The 21160-nt window shown below is 40.6% G+C and overlaps 1 protein-coding gene across 11 annotated transcripts in view; it reads right to left on the bottom strand.

Annotated features, from left to right (window-relative positions):
- LOC111250371 (vitamin D3 receptor-like) overlaps positions 1–21160 on the bottom strand; it is a 65431-nt gene that overhangs the window by 18384 nt on the left and 25887 nt on the right. For 2 of the 11 annotated variants that reach the window (XM_086988769.1, XM_086988770.1), the window contains one exon: positions 1833–2454. The exons of 7 other annotated variants lie outside the window; for them this stretch is intronic. The gene's annotated coding sequence lies outside the window, so the exon portion shown is untranslated. Of the gene's footprint in view, positions 1–1832; positions 2455–15216; positions 15340–21160 lie in introns of all 11 variants that reach the window. 2 more of the 11 variants (XM_086988771.1, XM_086988772.1) reach the window with 2 other exon arrangements.

Raw genomic sequence — 21160 nt, 5'->3', positions numbered from 1 at the left:
ATAAGGCCGGAGAACTATGTCAGCCCACTACGGCTTTTAATAGGACGGCCTTGTTTAATTAATTTTAATTGATAGGGCGTGATGCAAGGCCTTCTTAAAGGTTGTTTCAAACCATCGCTAAAGTGAATCCGCTCATATATCAGTTGTAATTCAATACAAGACAAAGGAACTTCTCCAGTCTTGTTCTTCTTTTTCATTTATTTTCATGGCATTTTCAATACGTAATGTTCGTAAAACCTCGCAGTACATTTTATTGGTTTGAGCGCTCATTTATGTACCAACAACCTACAGTATAACCTAACAAGGACGTATGTTTGAGGTTACACCTGTTTTCGACGGGATTATGCAAGCATAGGCAACAACGACACCAGCAGCGGCATTGTCAGGGACATCAAAAATTACGTTACCCCATCACAGCCTGTTATCTACATCGCCAAACGCATAATTAGGCATATGTAAAATGTCGGCCTCGGTATTTCCAACATGGCGGCGGCAGCGGCGGTAAAATGCCTCCCGACAGCCAGTGCCAATGGATCAAACTTGTCCAAGTTTGTCTAGAATAACCAGGGCTAAAGGATTTCGAGGCCGAATTGTTGTTCATTAGCAACTGGTGACGCTGCCTTTGATCATTGTTTTTGTTGCCGTTATCGTAATTGGTTTATGATATTATTGCTGTCATTTTGGACGCTGTCTATTCCCCCCTTCTTGCCATTTTGCACATAACTTCAGACAAAAATTAAAAATTGACAAAAATGCCGCGATGTCAATTTTCAGTTGCTCCATCTAAACATTTTTACTGTACGAAAAACGTTTCCATTTGTTTTTATCATTGAATCCAGGCATATTTTTTTCGGCTATTTCCTTCCAGTAAAAGAGGTTAAGTTGCACACCGCAATAAACTTCGGGTTTTTTTTAACACCTAAGCTTGATCTAGTCTATTCATTCGCTCGATCATTTTTCGTTTAAGATAGCCGCAGCTGTAATCGCTACGCGAATGTTTTTCATGAAACTAGTAGATCGGTCACCAAACAAGCCACTCATAGGTTTGCTTATAGATAGGCTTACATGTCACACAATATATAATATACAACGATCCTATATATAAAAGTTTCTGGGTAGTTTGAAGAGGATGCTTTTCAAACCAGTCCACTAGCATAATTAAGTCGACTCTTTATTGCAAAACTTTGCTACAGTTTAACAGAGGTGAAATGAAAACTTTCCAAATGTTAAGGGACCCTTTTTCTGTACTGCTTAGGGGGCTTTCGTTCCACCCATGCATAGTATTCATATACAGGTAATATTCCGAAACGCCGGCAATTTCTCTCTAGCGGGGCAATTTTAACTCAATGAACTGTATACTCAGTGTAGCATTGTAGCCGATCTCTGCATAAAATAGCGTGTAAATATCAGCACATATCAATAAACACAGACATGTGCATAACGTCGGACACGAACGCTGGATCGCTATTTACTTTCGGACGCTCTTCAGTAATTCGCTCTGCTGTAACCCCAGTAAATGTCTCAAAGGTTACCAAAGCTGCGTTCTGCATGGACGTATAGTTACTGATCTATGGCTATCGGTAATCAACTGATCAGGCGGTAGGTCATTTCTGCCAATAAGTCTCGTTACACAGATGGCAGGAGCCTGTCGGGCTGACGCGTCTGAGTCACAAAGCAACGGCGCGTCAGTAGCTCCTTTGCAAAGACATGAAGTCGATCACTTGTGACAGTGGGAGCGCGAACTGGCTTACCTCGTGCACGTACTTGGCCGAAGTGTATCGGCGTCAAAGGCGTCGCAATAGCAATCTTCTGTAGCTTGTTTCCTGACTTACCTCGATTTTGATTCGTTTGCTTTCGATTTCTTCTTCAACTGTCGTGTGTTTCCCCCGTACTCATTTGCTTTGACTTCGCGGCTTCATCTCGTCGTGCCGGCGGTAGCTCACCTCCGTTGTCTGATCTAATGACGAAGAGTCTTCGATATATGTATACATAGCGTTTGGTCAAAATGCCATTTCTGGTGATATTAGCGGCAAAACCCGCTTGCTGTAATTCGGTTGATACTGAACGAACTGGGAGAATTTCAGGCTTAATCCTTGAAAAGTAATTCATGAAGAATCCAATGAACGAGTCACGTGCCCCTCTGCCCCTCACTTCCGGCCGATACGACACGTAAAGATGAACATACAGAGTACGTTTTGTTCTCTTGAGCACCTTCATGATTTTAGCAATCTTGATACGATTGTGGTCAAGGCCACAATGTCCCGCGAGGTTTTCACCATCGCCGACTAATGTATGTGGATAGGCACGATACCAAAAAAAATCTGTAGGGGATGGCTGAGAAGTGAGGCGAATGTACGTGGTTACTGTTGTCGACGTAAAGCTGTCACACAGGCGTTGTCAGTTATGTGCCAATTATTATAGGCTTATGCGAGAGCACCTGTTGGACATAACATTCTGAAAAATACGATACGAACGAGATTTTTGCATCAGTGGAATGGGTCCGATAATCATATCGGTTATAGTGGTGATCTAATAAGAATAAATACTCCAAGTGTTACGTTTTATGTCAATGGTTGGTTAAACATTATTTCAGACAGCAATTGGCCTGCGGTACGAGAGGAAATGTGTTTACGTCCAGACTATTTAACTATGGATGTAGTAGAGAAATACGTCATCACCGCAACGTCATATCGCGTTGATATGATGCTGTTTTGATAGTGCTGTATAATTCCTATGCAGTTCCAGTACGACGTACGTACCTCATGCTTGAAACAGTATTTTTTGGGGAAAGTGTCGGCCGGTTCCTGAAATCAACTTTGTTTTTTTCCGTGGCCAATATAACAGTTGTTTTTAAATAGTCGATATTAAGGATAGGCCGATATTTATAAACAAATAGGTTATAATTGAGCTAAACCGACAATCGAAAGCTAATTATTAACAATTAGAAGTTAAGGAAATGTTTCGAGTTTCTATTGCGCGCTCCTCCTGCCTTGATTAATCATTACTGGAGACGACTGGCGCACCGTAGCACGAAATGAGCTCTGAGTGGACGCACGGCCTCGAACTTTTACTCTTCTACCTGACGTGTGCTAAGGTTTAGTGTATAAACATTTTACTGCTAGTATTAGAAATCAGGAATGGATTAGTATTATGATAAGTATGAATAGCAGACAATAATGGATTAATAACCAGCTAGAACGGACGAAGTGGCACTCAATAGCCGTCGGTTTCCGCCGATACGGGGCGACCAGACAGATTGTATCGACATTTTCACGCAGAAATCGTCTACCCAAGCTTGTCTAGGCGAGCAGACGATCAAGCCAACGAACGACTGAACCTAACCTAAACACAAATAACGCAACACCAACTGTAGTAGCTAAGAGATTGCCGTTTACGATACAATAAGCAAAAGAGATGATTTTATTTTAATTTCGTTGTCGTGATGATGGGATCGATAACAAGATCAACAACATTACAGAAATCTGCTATATTTTGTAGATCAACGAATAGTTTCCTTGTGTAGTCCAAATTAAATATGTTAGAAAAACTACAAAATATGCATCAATCGTGCCTCTAACAATATTAAGTTAAAACTCACCTTGGTATTCGTAGTCTGTCGGCCAAAGTAATATGAAAAAAGTTAGCCTTCTCTCATCACAGTTCCTTAGACCGAAACTACTGTTTCGTAAATTGAACTCTTTTCGTTAACGTAATACAGGCAGTAACTTAGCTGCTTAACTTGGCTTGGGTTGCATAACAACTATATACAAATATCTATGTATATTTAGTCGAGATTCTCGCTTAGACAGTTCGTATTGAAAAACCAAATACATTTCTATTAAGCTTATTCGTCAAGTACCATATTTTCTCACATTTGCATAGCGAACTAACCGCTTCTACGATCGTAGACAACCATTTTTTTTTTTGATAGATTTACGTGTCTAAATAAATAGTAACGTTTTGACGACGTTCCACACCCCACTAACGGAGGAATACCGAGTTCAACACAGTACCTTTGCCATTAGCCGACTTTAATAACGATCAACCTATGATGTACAATTTACAAATCAGCTGACAAATACCCATTGTCTCTAGTGGCCTCTGCCCTTTTTAGGGGTCGTAGGGCCTAAGTCGTTTAACACAGGCTCAGTTACATCTTCGATAGCGTTCAAAAGCAGTCTTACGTTATAAACAAGTTCCTGCCAATCATCAAAAAAGGATGAATATTAGTAATTAAAACTATCATTAGACAACGCCATAGCACACAGCGATACGTGATAAACGCACCGCATCACTTAATAACAAATACGCTTGTCATGGTGCTTCCCTTCCTCTTCGACCAATCCACAAAAAATCGAGACAAAATCATCCTTCTCTTCGTCATCAGTGGGGCCACACATGATTCAGTGGCAAATACGGAGGCACCCCTCATACGTGCCTAGCCACCTTTGTTTTCATTTTTTCTCCCCTCCGCCCCCTCCCTTCACCTCTGCCTCTTCTATATCGTCTTCTGCTATCTGCTGTTCGCTTAAATATTATCATTAACTGCGTGTGTCGAATTTTTAAACAGAGTCTATAGCATATAAGTATCTTGACGTTTATCGAATCCAGTATTCGGCATGTTAATATTATCGCTAGTCATATCTTAGCAGCAGATATCTCGCAAGTTCTTGTAGAAGATCGCATTTGATTGCGCGCCTAACTCATAACAGCTGACTAGATCAGTCTCCATGATAGTTCAGAGGTTAACGTGTTCTGCTGCTAAACCTAGGACATGTCAGGTGATCTAGGTTCAAAACCGATCGTGGTTACACTGTCAGCTTCGTATTACGAGAATCCAGCGATGCGGAGTGACGCAGTAAAGGCAATCGTATGGGACGTAAACCTTGAAACCTTTATTTATTTAGCTGAATGAGCCAACACCGCGTAAGCCAATATGCGCCATACTGGAAGGAACAGGCCTTTCGAAAAAGGGTAAAAACTCAAAGCTACCAAATATACGACGGTGTAAACGGGAGCCGATTGACTTGCAAGCAGATCCACAGCACATCATCAACCTACCCCTCGAGGCCAGTGGTTCCCTGTAAGCTACTGTCAAGACCTGGTACATCTCTCCTCGTAAGACTGCTGCTGTTACTATTGGTCGTTTCGCCGAAGTTCTATTTGAGGAATTCATCGCCCAGACGCCCGTCGGCCTGCCTATCGCAGCGTCACTAGCAGACGACCACTGTTTAATGACAATAATCGTACCGGGCGCTCATAAACACCTACTTCTGGGATCATTTTGCTGGATTTAGTGACGTGACGGTCTGATTGTCACGAACGAGTTGAAGCTCATGTCTGACTCAAATGGTCTCAAAAAAATAAGTGCGTATTTGGTGCGTACCTAATAAATCTATACAGTGGCAATTCAGCTGGTTGTACTTGTATTGGTTGGCTTCAGCTAAACGGAAGTTAAACTTAGTTTACTAATGAGTAAGGACGCTGCTGACGCGGAAGCATTTAGCGACAAAAAATTAAACTACGAAAGAGAAATTTGTTAGACTTTGAATTATGTTCGGGCTATACTCATGTGCTACCTATAATTAAATGGATATTCAGCTAAAATTAGGCAAAAGTTAGGCGCTGATTTAAAGCAGCAGGTGTTAATAGGCTCTGTTTGAGTACGCTTGTAACGTGCCCTGTTAGATGATTCCCTGTCTCGGCACAAGTCGGTTTTGCGCCATGGCCTGTTTTTTTAACTGATTTCATTGTAAAGACTCGACTTAACACCATGTTAAGTCGCAGTAAGCATGCGCATAGGTGGGGTCAGTTAAAAGAAAAGTTTTTGATATGAAAATAATAAATAAGCAGCATATTAAGCAAAATAAGCGTATTTTGAGAATGTCAGTTCATATATAAACATCAAACAGTCGGAAAATCAGGTACAGTTGAGCGCAGTACCGCATATATTTTTCAAACCATTGATTAACTTTTGTTCAAATATGGTTGATAACCTCACTCTTGTCCGATCTAAGTGTGACTGGGCTTCTATTATTCAGGACACTAAATAAGTAAGTCCTGAATCCAAGTGTTTCGCAAACTCCCGCACCTGAGTCCTTCTTGGTGTTCTCTAGAACCCATCAACTTTCTGTAATGGTGAAAAGGACTCGTGTGTTCAAAGGACACACGACACGGTTCCACAACACGAAAAGCAGGTACAACTATTCGTGGCAACTTTTGTAAGCGGTAGTTTTATTCTAAAGCTTACCCGCCTAAATCTCCCGACAATTCATTTATCACCCTTGGTGCTGTTGAACTCAATTTCATTCCTTAAATTTAGGTTCTACAAAAAAAATAGAGATGTCATGCTGAGCATCCGTAGAATCAGTAACGGCAAAAAAATTACAAAACCCCATTGAACCCAATAAGTTACTTCTCAAAGACTGGAATTTCCTTGTGAACGTGGCATTGTTATATAGAAGCCCCTTAATCTTTTCGACCATAGGGTTACGTGCCTCCTTGAACACTCCACACAGACCCTAATAATCAATAACTATAGATTACTATTCGACAGGTATTAAACAATTCATGCAGATATCGCTCTGGTTTCGATCTTAGTCCAATACTTCCCACGCCTGCATTTGGCAATTTGTAATGGTCAAATTGGCCTAATCGATAAGAGCAATTAATATCTAGTTTTGAAGTTCTTATTTGAAAACTGGTACAATGCACACCATCTCTACATCTAAGTTAGTTAGTTAATATGTATTAGGTACACTCCTTCGACAGTATACACATGCATAATTTAACACATAAAAAACGATGGTATATCTAAGCTAAACAAGTTTCGAACAAAGTCAATTGCGACATCACCGAACGTCAGCTATATCCCGTGGTTCCGTAGAAATGATGAAGCACAACATCAAACATTTGACAAAGCGAACGCGAGATCAATTTGTATATGCTGTTATTCGTATGCAAGCCTGCGTCTATTTACATGATGACACATCGTCTGCTTCTACACCGGTACCCCGGCTTACGACTTCATCTGGAGCTTTCAGGAAGCTCACACATCCTACCTGGCAATAAGGTAAACATTAAGCCTACCTCAGCTCCAATGAACGTCGACCTCATTTACTCACTTAAGTACCGTCCCCGAATAGCGCTTACGGTACCCAATCATTTTTAATTCTTAGATCCCTCTTGTCCGCTTCCTACCATTCTAACTGAATTCGGTGTCCGACGTCTTTTGGCGGTCGAATATGATTCTAACTAAATTATTATCATTATAACAACTGATATTAGTACTATCGATCTTGTTGTCTCACGGATGGATCTTGACTAAGTACAAAGCTAAGCGATTGCCAGCTCCGACAGAGTAACACGGTCGCACAGATCGAGTCACTAGCTTAAGTCCACACTCAGTCATTTTAATTAAAGCAAAGATGAAACTAATAGCATTATATCGTACGCAATGAGGACTGAAGACCCATGCACGAAAAGTGAGCTCTCCATGAACGAAGAATGGTGAGGCGATGAGCTAGCGAAGTCGATAAGCAAAGCAATCTTTACACTTATATACTCGACCGCGTGACGGACAGAAATCAACTTAGTCGTCCGTTACCGGTTCTACCTTAACGGTTATTAATTTTCTGTGTTTCACTGATAATACATCGAATATCGATTATATTTGTATTACACCAGTTCGTTTATAACGTAATTGGCTTTTTCATTAGAGATGGTAGACACTAACGTAAGAAACAAGTCTTTTCGGTAGAAGAGGTTGGCGGCTCGTTCGTTGAATGAATCTGTATATGCAATAGGCAAAAAAAAGGATCTGAGAGGAGTCTACCGCGAGTTATGTCTATTTCTCAGGGTAGAAAAAAATCCGACCCATAGTACCTATCTAGTATTCAGAGAGCAAACTTTCCTGCTGGTCTTCATTTTCTCGCATACTACCTTCTTGATATAGCTAGAATCTGATTCATGGCCGGGGAAGTTAGGCAATACTTGAAAATATATAGGTGTTTACTGTTCAAGAACATCGTTGTCTATGCTTCTATATATCTAGCTAACGATTATATAGGCTCATATATTTCAAAATCATTTGTTTCTGCATTATAATGAGCGTAAGTTGATTTTAGACGTGGTGCAATTTATTCTTTCAATTCGACATCGAACGGGCGGGAGCTCCACTATAATCAAGCCTTTCCCTTCAGTTATAAATAACGACGGACAACGGCTGCGCTTTATTTCGACTGGTCGTCTTTAAAAGGTATTTTACACTGAAAAAATTGACCCCATAAAAACGGTCCTAGAACATGTAGATTATCTGTGTGGTGCGATTGAACCTCGTGGATAAACCGCGCTACCTAATCAAGCTGCTTTCTTTTCGTCTGCTTTCACGACGTCAACACTAGCCCGTGAATGTTGTAAGCGGTACATAGTCTACCTCAATAAAAACGAAAAATCAATAGATAATTGTTGTTTAGATTCGCTGTAGGATATCAGACGTAAAAAATATTATAGTGCCTCCATACTGATGTATATACAATTCAACTGCGTTAAGAACTCTGTCGTTTGCTCAGCCGCTTTGAGGGGATAGTGGAAGGGCAGACAGGGGTTATATGCGCGATCAAAGGTAGATTAAGTTTATTTCTATACCCCAGGGTTTTCACAAGTGCCTTACTGTGACACACGTGTCCAGTTGAAGAAATGCGACACTTTATCGCTGGTGAGTACTTTTATCCAGTCACATTTCTACGACATCTATAAGGTAATATGGCCCGATAACGCTTCATGGCGCAGAATGGTCTGAAGCAGCAGTAGTAATTTGCCTAGCGATATCAGACAATAATCCTACAGGGTTGGTCGGTCAATCGTTCGAGCTAAACACTACAACGGAATGACTGAGGATCAACGCACAATCAGCGTATGAATAATACTGAACCCAATAGAAGGATAGCGTTGGATCTGGCTGCGAGCATATGAAACCATAAGTAACCCTTTTTAATTGTTTCATTTTGATGCGTGCCCCCCTGTTGTAATGAGCAAGGGGAAGCACCGGGTGATTGGTTGTGCACTAACTGGCTCTGTACAGGTAAATTAGGAACATGTGAGACGTAAGGGAGTATAAGCAATATCTATGATCGCTTAGTGAGAAACGTATTTTTCGATAATCTTAAAGACATGTTCGGGTCTAGATTAGAACCCTGGCGTAGACATACATCGTGTTGGGAGCCAGTCGTCTAATCAAATACCTATAGGCGGAACCAGACGTAAAACTGGAAATAGAAAGAAACTATAAGCCACAATTCCAGTGGCAGAGGGATGGTACAATTTCGTCTCCTGGAAAAGAAATTAACCCGATGCGCATTTTAAACTTTAACGCAAAACGTGTTTATACGATGTTAGGATCGACAGCAACGGTAGGCATCGTCTGCTGCAGATATTGACATAGAACTAACTGATCGCATTGAACCCTTCAAGATATCCTGACTTCCGTCCATTTTTCGCCATAATCATCACGCATGCTCCTTCGGACATGGTACGAAAGTGTTATTATGCATCTGCTTTCAAAAGTTACTCGAACTGTACCTCAAGACTATAATCGATAACAAAGATAAGCTCGAAAACGTATGTATTCACTGTTTAGGCTCGATAGTAGCCTCTTCCCAGCATCATCACCAAGCCTATGTTTTCGGTACTGCAAGCGGGGAAACTCGCCACTTCATTTGTGTGAAGTAACTTCCTTTTGAAGCTCTTAACAATCGATCTTCATTATATTCATTCGGATACACGCTCTGTTGTCATAGTTGAAATGACACAACAAAAAGCCACAGATACATCTTTTAATTCTTCTATAGTTAAAAACTAGTCCCGTTTCTGCGTCAACTAGAAGCAGTGACTATATTTACTTTTAGTAAACTAAGAATCGACTGAAATTTTTCCTAACGCTAGAGCGATATAAAAGCGCCTTAAATCGAGTTGCAAAAAGCCCCCGTCATAGTACCACCGTAACGAGCTGACGCTTCACGAATGAACCAAACTTCATCGGCTGCTACTGACGAAAAGTCACCTCTTGCTTAGAGGGGCATTTTCTGTATTCAATTAATAGATTATAATTCAGTTCAAATGTATGAGATGTGTCGTATCCAGAAGTTCTCACAGGATTTAACGTCGAATTCAGAAGTGAATTGTTTCTAAGTACTTAAGCCAAAAAAAAGCATAAAATGGTAAAGTTCTGTACCAAGCCAAAATGAAAGCTGCAGTAATTATAGCAGCGATGTCTTTATAAACTTCGTAAGCAAGTGTTGTCTGTTAATTGGGATACGCACATATTGTTTGGGTTCCATGCAAAAATCTAATTAATATAGAGCAGAACTTTCGCACAGCTGCAACATAATTGTTTCAATAATCATTTATGTAAGATACTTAATAAACAGTCAGGACGTGAGTTAAAGTTAAAACCCGAACCCTCGTCTCAACTGACCTTCGACCTACTATCCGTTCTACAGTTAGCAGGCGTATCTGTTCCAATAAACTTCTCCTTCTAGATGGATATCGGATAGTGAGATTACCAGGTACTCAATCAGCTATTTTATAGGTCGCATGATATAGTTAGGTCTGTCACTAACTTGTAGTACAATATCAGTGACAAAAGCTTCGTTAGTGAATTACCATACAATTTATATCAATAGAACACTTACGATGTCAACACGGATAGGTGTACTATGTAAGGGTTACGCCGCTATCGCCCCTAACAGACCTGCGGCGACAATGAAATTCTGTAGAGTCAAGGGCTTCTCTGGGAACCATTTTCTTTTTATTTTGTGTTACACAAGTAACAATACATACAATCCCACTTCTCCCATGATGCAAGATTCTAAGGTGCTTGTTCGTCTTACTAAACCCCTTATACGCAAAGTATGAATAAAGACTGATGAAGGAAGCGTTTTTGAGAGCGGGTGTTTGGATTGCTTTACGCGCAGAATAGTGTCATCAGTAACTTATTACTAGAAGTTATTATCGATAAGTTCGCCCGGTCATTGACCGCTCAATGCAAAATAAATTAGATTATTTTATTATTATTTTTTTATTATTATTAGAAGAAGATCTATATACTTAGAGGTACACGTATATATGGATCTGGTATTGATTATCTATAGAGGCAAAAGCTAGATCCAATATTTATTATTAATAATGTTATTATGAACCACATTATATACTATATTTTATTAAGCTGTTGTTTCTGCTGCAGCCGTTTCTGCTAAGCTTAACTGATGACCATAGTACCGTTACCGAGACAACGACTGATTGACTTCACAGTTCATCATCGCCAACCCCTGATTTAACGAAAGAAAATCTACTTGTTGTTTTATTCGGTTACTTCTTGCTGGCCCCAGAGCGGTTTGATGTTTTTCTCTGTCGTTCCTTAGTTCTAATAATTAATAATTGTTCTTTCTTTAATTGCAATACTTTTCAGCTGAAAATTTCTTATACAATTATAAGAAATTTTCAGTTTGCAAGAGTAGCTCATTTAATTGAGGGCTAATTTGTTAATTTTTATTAATTTTTTCTGCTGTCTTCACCGACGGAAGTTTAATCGGAAACCTCAACCATCAACAGAAGGTACCTGAAGAATTCTGCTTTGGTTCAAGTAATACATACATACATGCATACATACACAAATAAATAGGTGCTTGATATTGTCGAAAAAAAGGGGAATAACGTCTATGAGAAGTAAGTATACGTGGCTATCTGTCGGGAACGGTAAATTTATGCAGTGAATCCTTTTAGGAGCAACTGAATATGAAAAAAGATTTGTATAGATGTTTGTGAAAAGTTCCCCGCATAGAAACTTGATAAATAAGTGCCTGCATGCTTGTGTGGAAAAGGTTACCGCTAGACCTAGAAACCAACAACCTTTCTGATCTATTTTTAGGTATAAATATAGTGTCGAATCCAACTAATATTCACATGTAATGCACAGTACTAACTATTTGTTTTATGACTTGAAGATACGTAAAATTATTATTACAGCAGATTATTTGCCTAGGTAATATAATATAATTTTTAATAATATGCAGCATCGAATTTCGGCACCACTTCACGGCTATATCCATTGAGACGGAGGCTGATCTTCCTCTTCTTTAACAAATATTCGATGCATTAATGCCTAATGCATGCCTAATAATAATGATGATGATAATAAGTTTACGTAACTAACAAGTCCTCATAATAGTACCTTTTTCAGTGCATTTCTTTTAAAGTGCATAACGTATAAGTTTCTAAACCTTAGCTCGGTGCCATGTATCGAACAGACCCATGAGAGATACAGTAGGTACTCAAGGTAGTGCAGTCACGGCATAGCCTCATTACAACTTATTTTATAAGGAATTCGAAGTGGGCATAGCTATAGCAATGCCGACTTTCTCAGTGCTCGTAATGATCGACGAATGCCGTTACCTATGCAGGCGCGCCAAGTTCCTCCCGACATATATCTTCTATCGGAAAGATCCGCCTCTCCCCGTAACGAATCACAAAACGATAGATCTGTCATCAGCAAATAATTACTACGCGTTAGCTAAATGTCCCCTGTGGTTGATTCAAATGAAACTAGCTTGTCGGTGATATCGCCCCACACACGTTCTAGATAGCGATGGGCCATTAAATGAAAGACAAAAGTACTTAATTAACGATAATAATATGTATTCGTCGTTTTCGAAAAAAAAATCACGATGAAGATTGTCGAGTTCTCAAAGCTGTGAAAGGCACGAGCGAGTTTAAAGAAAAAGCACTATGACCCCATTGCCAGCTAATAAATCGCATTCATAACAGACCACTTTACGATTACAGGTGTTGTCTTCGTTACTTTGGGATGGTACCGTTATTTGCTGATGCAAAACCCGAGGAAGTTTCCTCTGACTAGCGGTCTACCCCATTGATTCTTCTAGCAGGATGCTAATCGGTTGCTCCCCACTCAGCTAGGACTTGTTTGTGCAAATTGAAACACTTTATATAGAAACGATCAATATTACCTTTGGCCTGTTGTCGAAAAGAGCACCGCGATCGATCGAGCTTCAAGGGCGAAATTAGTAGAAATGAGTTAAGGCCACTAAAAGGGATACAACGTTTTTTATGCGTTTTCTTTGAGGAACGTTTATGGAACTTCGGCGGTAAATTGCGACGTGAGCCTGTTTCAATATTATAGAAGCAATTCTATAGGGAAAAAATAATGAACGCCTCAAAATAAGCGTCCTTGACGGGCCTTGTTGCAGTCGCAAAGTAAATAACATGCAAAACGTGTACCGTCAACGAAAACCTGTCACCATGATCATCTCCGTGATAATACAGCGGGTATCATGTTCGCCCATTGGCTTTATCTATACAAAGCGATATAGGTTACAATTGGAGTTGAGACGCACAACTCAGTTTTATGGTAATTCGTTATACCGTTTCAATAGGCTCGAAGCTTAATCATGTAACAGGAGCACCCTTTGGTTTAAAGTAATTAGCGTGATTTTGACCTATACCACCTTATCGCCTCGTTTCCCTAGAGAACACCATGGCACAATTTAATCTTGTCGCCTTTCCTCTTCTACTATGTTTGCGAGTGATAATATAGGTAAGTACACAAACGAACTTACACGTGTGCAGCGGCCTTTAGTTCCCCCATCTAACAACCAGACAAACCCGGAGACCTTTTTAAAAACCCGTCATTAAAAAAAACTGATATTGTCTGACATTGATGTTATCAGTTGTCTGCTAGGCGATCACAAAGAAGAGGACTTCCTATTGATTCTTGTTTACCTCAGTAATAACAACAACAATTCGGTTTCAGCCAAAAGCAAGATTCAATGGCAATCGGATCGGGCCGAGATGGCGAAGCATGCTCCTCTGACTTGACTCTGCGCGTGTGTGCCGCGCCTGGAACTTCCGGAGTCGCTCGGCCGTATGCCGTTTGGTTGCCTACGGGAACTCGCTTACTATTAACAGCATGTTGAATTAGAGATGACCTTCAGTATGTGACCTCTTCAAGAGACGTAATAGCTGTTACGTGGAAGCAATGCAATGAAAGGATGCGATAATGGGCCTGCGTCGTTGGACAATCGAGTAACAAACGATAGCCGGAGATGCGGGCCGATTCCGGATACCATTAGAATTCGTTGGACTATTTGTTCCGGGTTCGTTGAGCATTTGAAAACCAAGACCAAGCTTATCCGAATGCATAACTCATTTTCTCCTTGGGTATGTCTAAAACGATGTAAACGCAACAAAACGAAATATCTGTCTAGGAATAAACACCTGCTGATCTATGGCCGATAATGACGCCGCTATGGCCCATTCCGCTTGACAAGAAGTGGTAAGACTACGCGTCGATGTGATCCAAGCAGAACGAATCATTTCTGTTTATTACAACCTTGTAAGTTTTTAAGTGATGTTAGAAATTCATTCAGGCATCAGAAGTGGTAACTGCCTTTAGACTAACTTGAAAAATCAATATCAGCTATTTAAAGGACACCAGTTGATCTAGAGGTTTCATTGTGGTCATTTTGCATAGGTGCCCTGTAACTGGCTGTGTAACGAAATGTTCGGGAAGGTTTCCACACAAGAGAGTCTTGTTCGTCAGGAAAATACCTATCTATTATAGGGTATATTGTAGGTCATCTAGGCGCCTAGACCAACAAACGAGATTTCCCCAAAGAAGGATGTGGAGATGGAAAATTCGATTCGGGCGGACCCTTGCACACATTGATGTTTGTCGTACCGCATACCTAAGCTCTTTAGGCAACATTATCTATTCCACTTGAGCGAAAAACTGATTCATACAAATGATATCGATTCAAATTTGGTAACTTAATCTTATTATTATAATAAAATAATTGCTGTTACAATTACAGACCTATAATTAACTATAGGATAAGCTAGTAAAAATGCGCCTATTTTTAGGGACTGTACGCAAAATTTTTACGCGCGGTTGATTTTGCAGGCGTCAGTATGAGTTCGTCTGACTAACGGCACCATAAAGGACAAACCGACTTGTCCTGTCTCACGAGTGCACATAAGGTTTTTCTATGCAAAAGAAAACACTGTCCATTGAATTGTTATTAATAACTTTAAATGTTGCTCTTCAGCTCACCTCGACCACTGTTCAATAATTGTCCATTTGATATTAGTGCCACTATTATGAAGTGAGGCCTGCCCACGAGGCTCTCTAACCACAAAAATTACCCGTTTGTCCCGACACCGAAACTGTGCTTCTGATTGTTCTTTATCGCCTTAGCCCTAGATGTACAGGCTGTCGAGCCATCGACGTGACTGACGATCGTCTCACTGAATTGACCGCGCCAAAAGCTAAAAAAAAAAAAACACTGTAAACTAACATTTCGAAGATCCTTTAGCTTGTTCTACCGTAATTATTAGACCTTCTTTTCATATCAATGCTGACAGATGGTTAGCGCTAGTTTATTATTGTTATTATTCTTATCGCATGTACACGTATCGATGAAACCAAACGAGCTATACAATAGCCACACGTCCATCCAGCTAACTCCGGTAATTCTGAGGGAAAATCTGTTACATAACGCCATATATATATATATATTCATTTTTTTAATGATGTTTTTAGTCCGTCTTCGTCCGCTGTACACGATATGCGAACCTAATCACCTAGTAAATGGAGGCCCAGTCATTATAATAATAACACTAAATATTATTAGCATTGTTATAATTAGTGTTACTGGCCCCATTACCGCAATTTACCATAATTCATGCGCTCGATTAACGTCACGCTAACGGACGGCCGATGCTGCTGCCGCATTCACGCGAGCACTGAATTTCGTAATGTTTCCTGTATATTAGCACCAGAAATCTCCCTTTTACTCGAGGTGGGTTAACAACCATCGCCGCTAACGTCAATCTCTCTTTCTTTATCATCGTCAATTTTTTTCTCCTTTTCTTTAATATCCATAACATTAGAACTGTGGCAGTACAAGTGAAGGCATCAACGCGGCTCACGCTCTAACTATATGCTTTGCCAATGGCAGGTTGAATATCGATTGCTTTCGTCGGCGGCGAAGGTGAAAACTCCGGCTATAGTAGACGGTAACGCCGTTGTTGAAACTCTAGGCGATCAGCGATTATGTGATTGATGCTGCCGTACCGCCATATCTCGCTAGATCTTATCGGTCGCACGCATATTTCTGGATACTCTCTAATCTCCCCGGTATCTACATGTGTACATATGTAGTACTGATGTTAAGGCTATGGCTGGCGAGGAGCCGAATCAGACAGATAACGCCAAAGATAGAAGCCGTTCATGGTGCTTCGCCATAGTAGTACTGCCGTAACAGTTGTAGAAGCGTCCGAAATCATCGCCCCACTGGGCCTGTAGATATGCAGGAGATGGTCAGACGGAGGCGAATCTTACGCCATCGACTTGATCTGTCTACGGCTGGCCAAACGGCAATACGGTCTTCCATAGTGGACTCTTAGAATTATAAGTAGTTACTGTTTGACAAAGGTGACTTGCTGCGGCGTTGGTAGAGGCCTTTGAGTCGCCCTGAAGAAGAGAGCCGTGAAGATATTGTAAAGACATTACAGTTGAGGGAATCGATAGCGAGGCCAGCTGCTACGGACGCGATCAATAACGGAGCTTCATAGAAGACAAAGGCGATTAGATTCATCTCAATTTTCGTTGTCAACAACCTGTAGTATCTGATAATGATCAGTCGCTACCTCTGATCTTTGCCGATGTCACCGTCATTGCTACTGAGGGAATAATACTGTCAACTGCGTGGGGATCTGTTTAACGAGCTTACATTAATTAGAGGCACTAAGAACGGCGAAGCGGATAAAAGCCGAGAACAGACGACGTTCAGCGCGGACGATAACAGCAACATAAAAACAGTAGCATATCTTTGTCTTTGTAGACGAAGTGCCGATGCTATCGATTGCGGGGGATCGATTTCGGCTTTGTCATTTATCGATTTCCCCTATGACTCTCTTGATAGTAAAAGAAATTGCGTATGTCGTTTACACTATAGAAGTGCGCTATTTTGCCATCGAAAATTAGCCAATAGTGTGATTTTATTAAGCAAACAAAAATAGATTAGACACATATGCCTGTTATTTTATTCTATCGAATAATACGATAAACTATATATGACAGCAAAGTATGATTATCTCTGCGATGTGCTTTCCGTTGGTAGCTAATATAGTTTTTGTTTAATCCGAACGAAAGCCGGGTATTAAACCTCGGTCATAGTGTCCCGTCCCTTTTTTTTTTTCTGTTTATAACCGAATCCTATTGTTTTTCGCCAAAATTCTGTAATACACCTAACCTTCGAGCTTTTTCTGTTACCTAGCATCTATGACCGCTTGGACGCTCCGTGTAACCGCAGTGACAGTGAGCTAGAATGAGTTAATTGAATCTCTTCGTAGGACCTATTATGGCAAAGCCGTACTAGAAACGAACTCGAAAGAGATAAAGTAGAAATATAGTGGCTGTGATTTCGGCGGACGGCGTCCAACCGTCTTGGGAGACCCCGGCACTGTTCCGGAATCCGGCGAATCATGCCAATCCGGTAGCGTGCATACGTATCCTTTTCAGCAAAAAAATAGTGGATTATATAAAGATCTAGCTTATCTCGGCGGGTGAAAACGCTTCATTTGATCTGCAGAAAATCAGATCTATGGAATGACCTGAAGTGAACGATTCGAAATAATCCGATTCGAGCTGATAGGTAAAAGCAGGGCGGCTGTAAACCAGAGTGGAATTACATCAAATTCGAATGCTATTTTTTTTTTTGTTTTTGTTTTAATGTAATAACACTTCTATTACTTTTCCACATTATAATATGACAGCGATGCCATTAGTCAACCGGTCATCTTTAGAAAGCGGACCTAGACGTGTTCGCGTAAGAACTACACTAGATGGGAAAACCCAAATAATTTTTATTAACAATAAGGATCAGAAACATAATGAAAAAGCAGCCTGTTTCAGTTGCTATTATGCTAGACAGAAAAAAAAAAAATGACACAATAAGATCGTGTCATTATTAGGGAACGATTTTATTAAAATTAAATAACGTATCGGATAAAGCTTATCATAGTTGTATAGCACATAAACTAAGAATACGAAAATGTACGCGGCAAACAGGTGCCAGCCGAAGTAACGGAAGTTAATGGCCAGCATGTGACTTATGTCCAATGAAAAATAAAGTGAACGATGTTTCCCTCTCGTTCAGAAGCCTTGAAGAACCCATTTTAATTTGGTTAACGTAGCAGGAAAACAACAAGGTGGGTCTCTGGCATCAAAGTGGAGGCGGGGAGCACAAGGTCACTAATGTAGTAAGATTTTAGAGGTAAGATTTACCTCTAATGAAAAAGAGAGAAAAAATGCGGGGCGGTCTGATTCGTTTTGATCAGTCGCTTACGTCGCCGTACCTAATTTCGGCGTGGCAGCGATCGCTATGATGTGTGAAATGACATAAGGCCATTAGCGCTGATAATACTATAGTACAATGAATGAACTTACTGTGTTTACCCTTGATGGACTCTCGTTCTATTTTGTATAATTATAAAACTTAACAAACTCACTACTTAAAATCCGTTTACCTATGATTTGTGCAATTGCCCCTCTGCGATAGCGATCCTCATGAGCTATATCGATACTTTGCGGTAATAGGGGCTAATTTGGTTAAACTAATTATACTCAATTGTATATACAATGATGGCCACATGTAGGATTCTTTCGACAGTTTGGTTATGCCAATCATACCCCATCCAAAGGATAAAGTTCGGTGAGTAAAGGACATTGCGCGATCGCGCGACCAGCGAGGGTCGCTTTGGCGGGATCTATTCTAAAATGGCCGACGTCTTTAATCGAGGCTGATGTCAATAGGGTTTATCCTGTGTATTACATATGAAAATTTACAAGCACAACAATTGCTCACCCCACATAAGCACGGCTCGATCGCAATCTAATTTGATGAATATTGAAAAATTACTTATATTAATAAAAGTATACGTATTTAGCTGTGCAATCAGGTTTGTATAAGATTTCATTATTCATAAAGGCGTTACTGCCATAATAATGGAAGGTACATAAGAAGCATGTGCGCTTGCGTCTGCCAGGACATATTCCAATAAATAATATTTGACGATAGTGCATTTTCGGCTTGATAGCTCTCGTCCGTCTACAAGTGGCTAGTACAAGCTTTTCCGAAGCATGTACACGCTTCTTTAATGAGGGACGCGGGCTGGCACCGAATACTCTCAGTTCTTCGTCAGATGAATGGATGGCCACCCTGTCAAGAGTTGTTGCTTATCACTGGTCGCTTATTTCATACGCCTAGCGCCGCGTCGAATTCGAGCTCGATCGAACAGCGTCTTGCGTTTGCTTCAGGAGACCGTGGCTCGCATGTGCATCACGAAAGGGTGACGTCCGGCGTCAAAGTTTTCGCGCAACAAGCATTGCATGTGGTAAACGGTAGCCAATGATCCGACGAAAGCGCAGATAGGTAGCCACTCAGGTGTACGGACATAAATTTTGTGAAATTAGATTCCCTGGAAATCATGACGGCCGCATGCGATCGTAACGCCAGCCGACTGCTAATGAAGGCTTCTATTGCTAAAGCCGATGTACCCCTCGCGATATTTTGCCTTCAGCCGACAGCGAAACAATTCGATTTCGCTTACTCTTCTGTGCTGTACCATGAAATGAAAAAAAAAACGCTTTAGCGTGCTTCGACATGGCGCCGCACATTTCCCTTTACTACGCATGAATTGCCACTTTTGTCAACCATCTATAGGATGTCATTTACGGTGTATTATATATATCCTGTTGGACCAGCAACATACTCTAATTGCCGTTATACGGTTTCACTCTAATATATACTATCGGTAATTTTTCATCGAACAAACGGTCTTGACAAACCTAAGTATGCTACACTTCTAAATATACGGTAAGACGTAACGGGAGAACCAAGTGAGCGAAATTAAATCAGGCATATGTTTTTTCGACACAAATTCAGCTAGCTGCTATAGCACAGATCGAAGATGATGATCTACAACAACAAATGATTCCGTTAACTAATTTTCTAATGTTTTATTTAACCAAAAATAAACCTCGTACCACAAAAACGTCGCAGTCATTATTGGCTTTACCTTGCGTCGCGTCGGCCTCTGCGTTGCGTAAGCGGAAAAGACCAGTACATAACGCCGGTTCCTGACTCGAATTGGCCGCCGGCGATCATCAAACAAGGAACGCTACGACGGCGATACAAAAAGCCATAGATCATAAAATAGATCACGGCAGTCAACAACATCGAGCCAACCGGTTGATACGCGTTCATATAGTTTACATTACTAGTTAATTAACAATAATCATCATAGAATGCTACATTTGTTGTTACCGAGGGAAATACGTCGCTCCGGCAGGCACGTTACGTGTCGTTTCACAGCTTTCGATAAAGGACCCGTTTCTGGTTCGGGCTGAACTGTCCTTTTTCTGCGTGAAGCAGTAGAAGCGACTCAAGGTATGGGGGCATCTGAGAATTTTCGTGGCTAATGCATGCGACATTTAAATTGTTTCATATACTACGACGAAATAAAACTCGTCACATATATCTATATCGTATATGTATATGAATGACAAATGTATATTTGCCATCTGCTCTTACACATTTGTAACTTCCTGCGCTGATCAGGCTGCCGCACATGATTTATAGTACGATATCGTCCATAGTTCAGCATTGATAAAAAAAAAAAATTACTGGAGTGCATACTGACGTCATTTGACTTACATCTGGATTGGACGGCAACGCTTTGGCGTAATGCGTTCTTTTCATAGGTGTAAGAAACAAAAAGAAAAAGTAGAAGAAGATAGAGCGAGACAGGTTACCGTTAGTTGCAATGGCCGTTAACTCAAGTAGAAGGTCGCGCGTCTGACTAATACGCATCGTCGTACCGCACGAGTTAGTATGACGTTGGCCGACCGCATCACTGGTGGCAAATCGCGGTAATAACACCAATTATAACGGTGCTGATAGTAACAATTGAGTTAATACTAGTAATGCTCGCTTGCTAGGTTCCTAGGTTCATTGAAATTACTGTTGAAAAAACGTGTATATATATATATATATATATATATATATATATACTGACTGTTTTG

Source organism: Varroa destructor, unplaced genomic scaffold (genome assembly GCF_002443255.2).
Source record: "Varroa destructor unplaced genomic scaffold, Vdes_3.0 BEIS01000004.1, whole genome shotgun sequence".
NCBI lineage: Eukaryota > Metazoa > Arthropoda > Arachnida > Mesostigmata > Varroidae > Varroa > Varroa destructor.
This window is presented reverse-complemented; position numbering and strand designations above follow the sequence as displayed.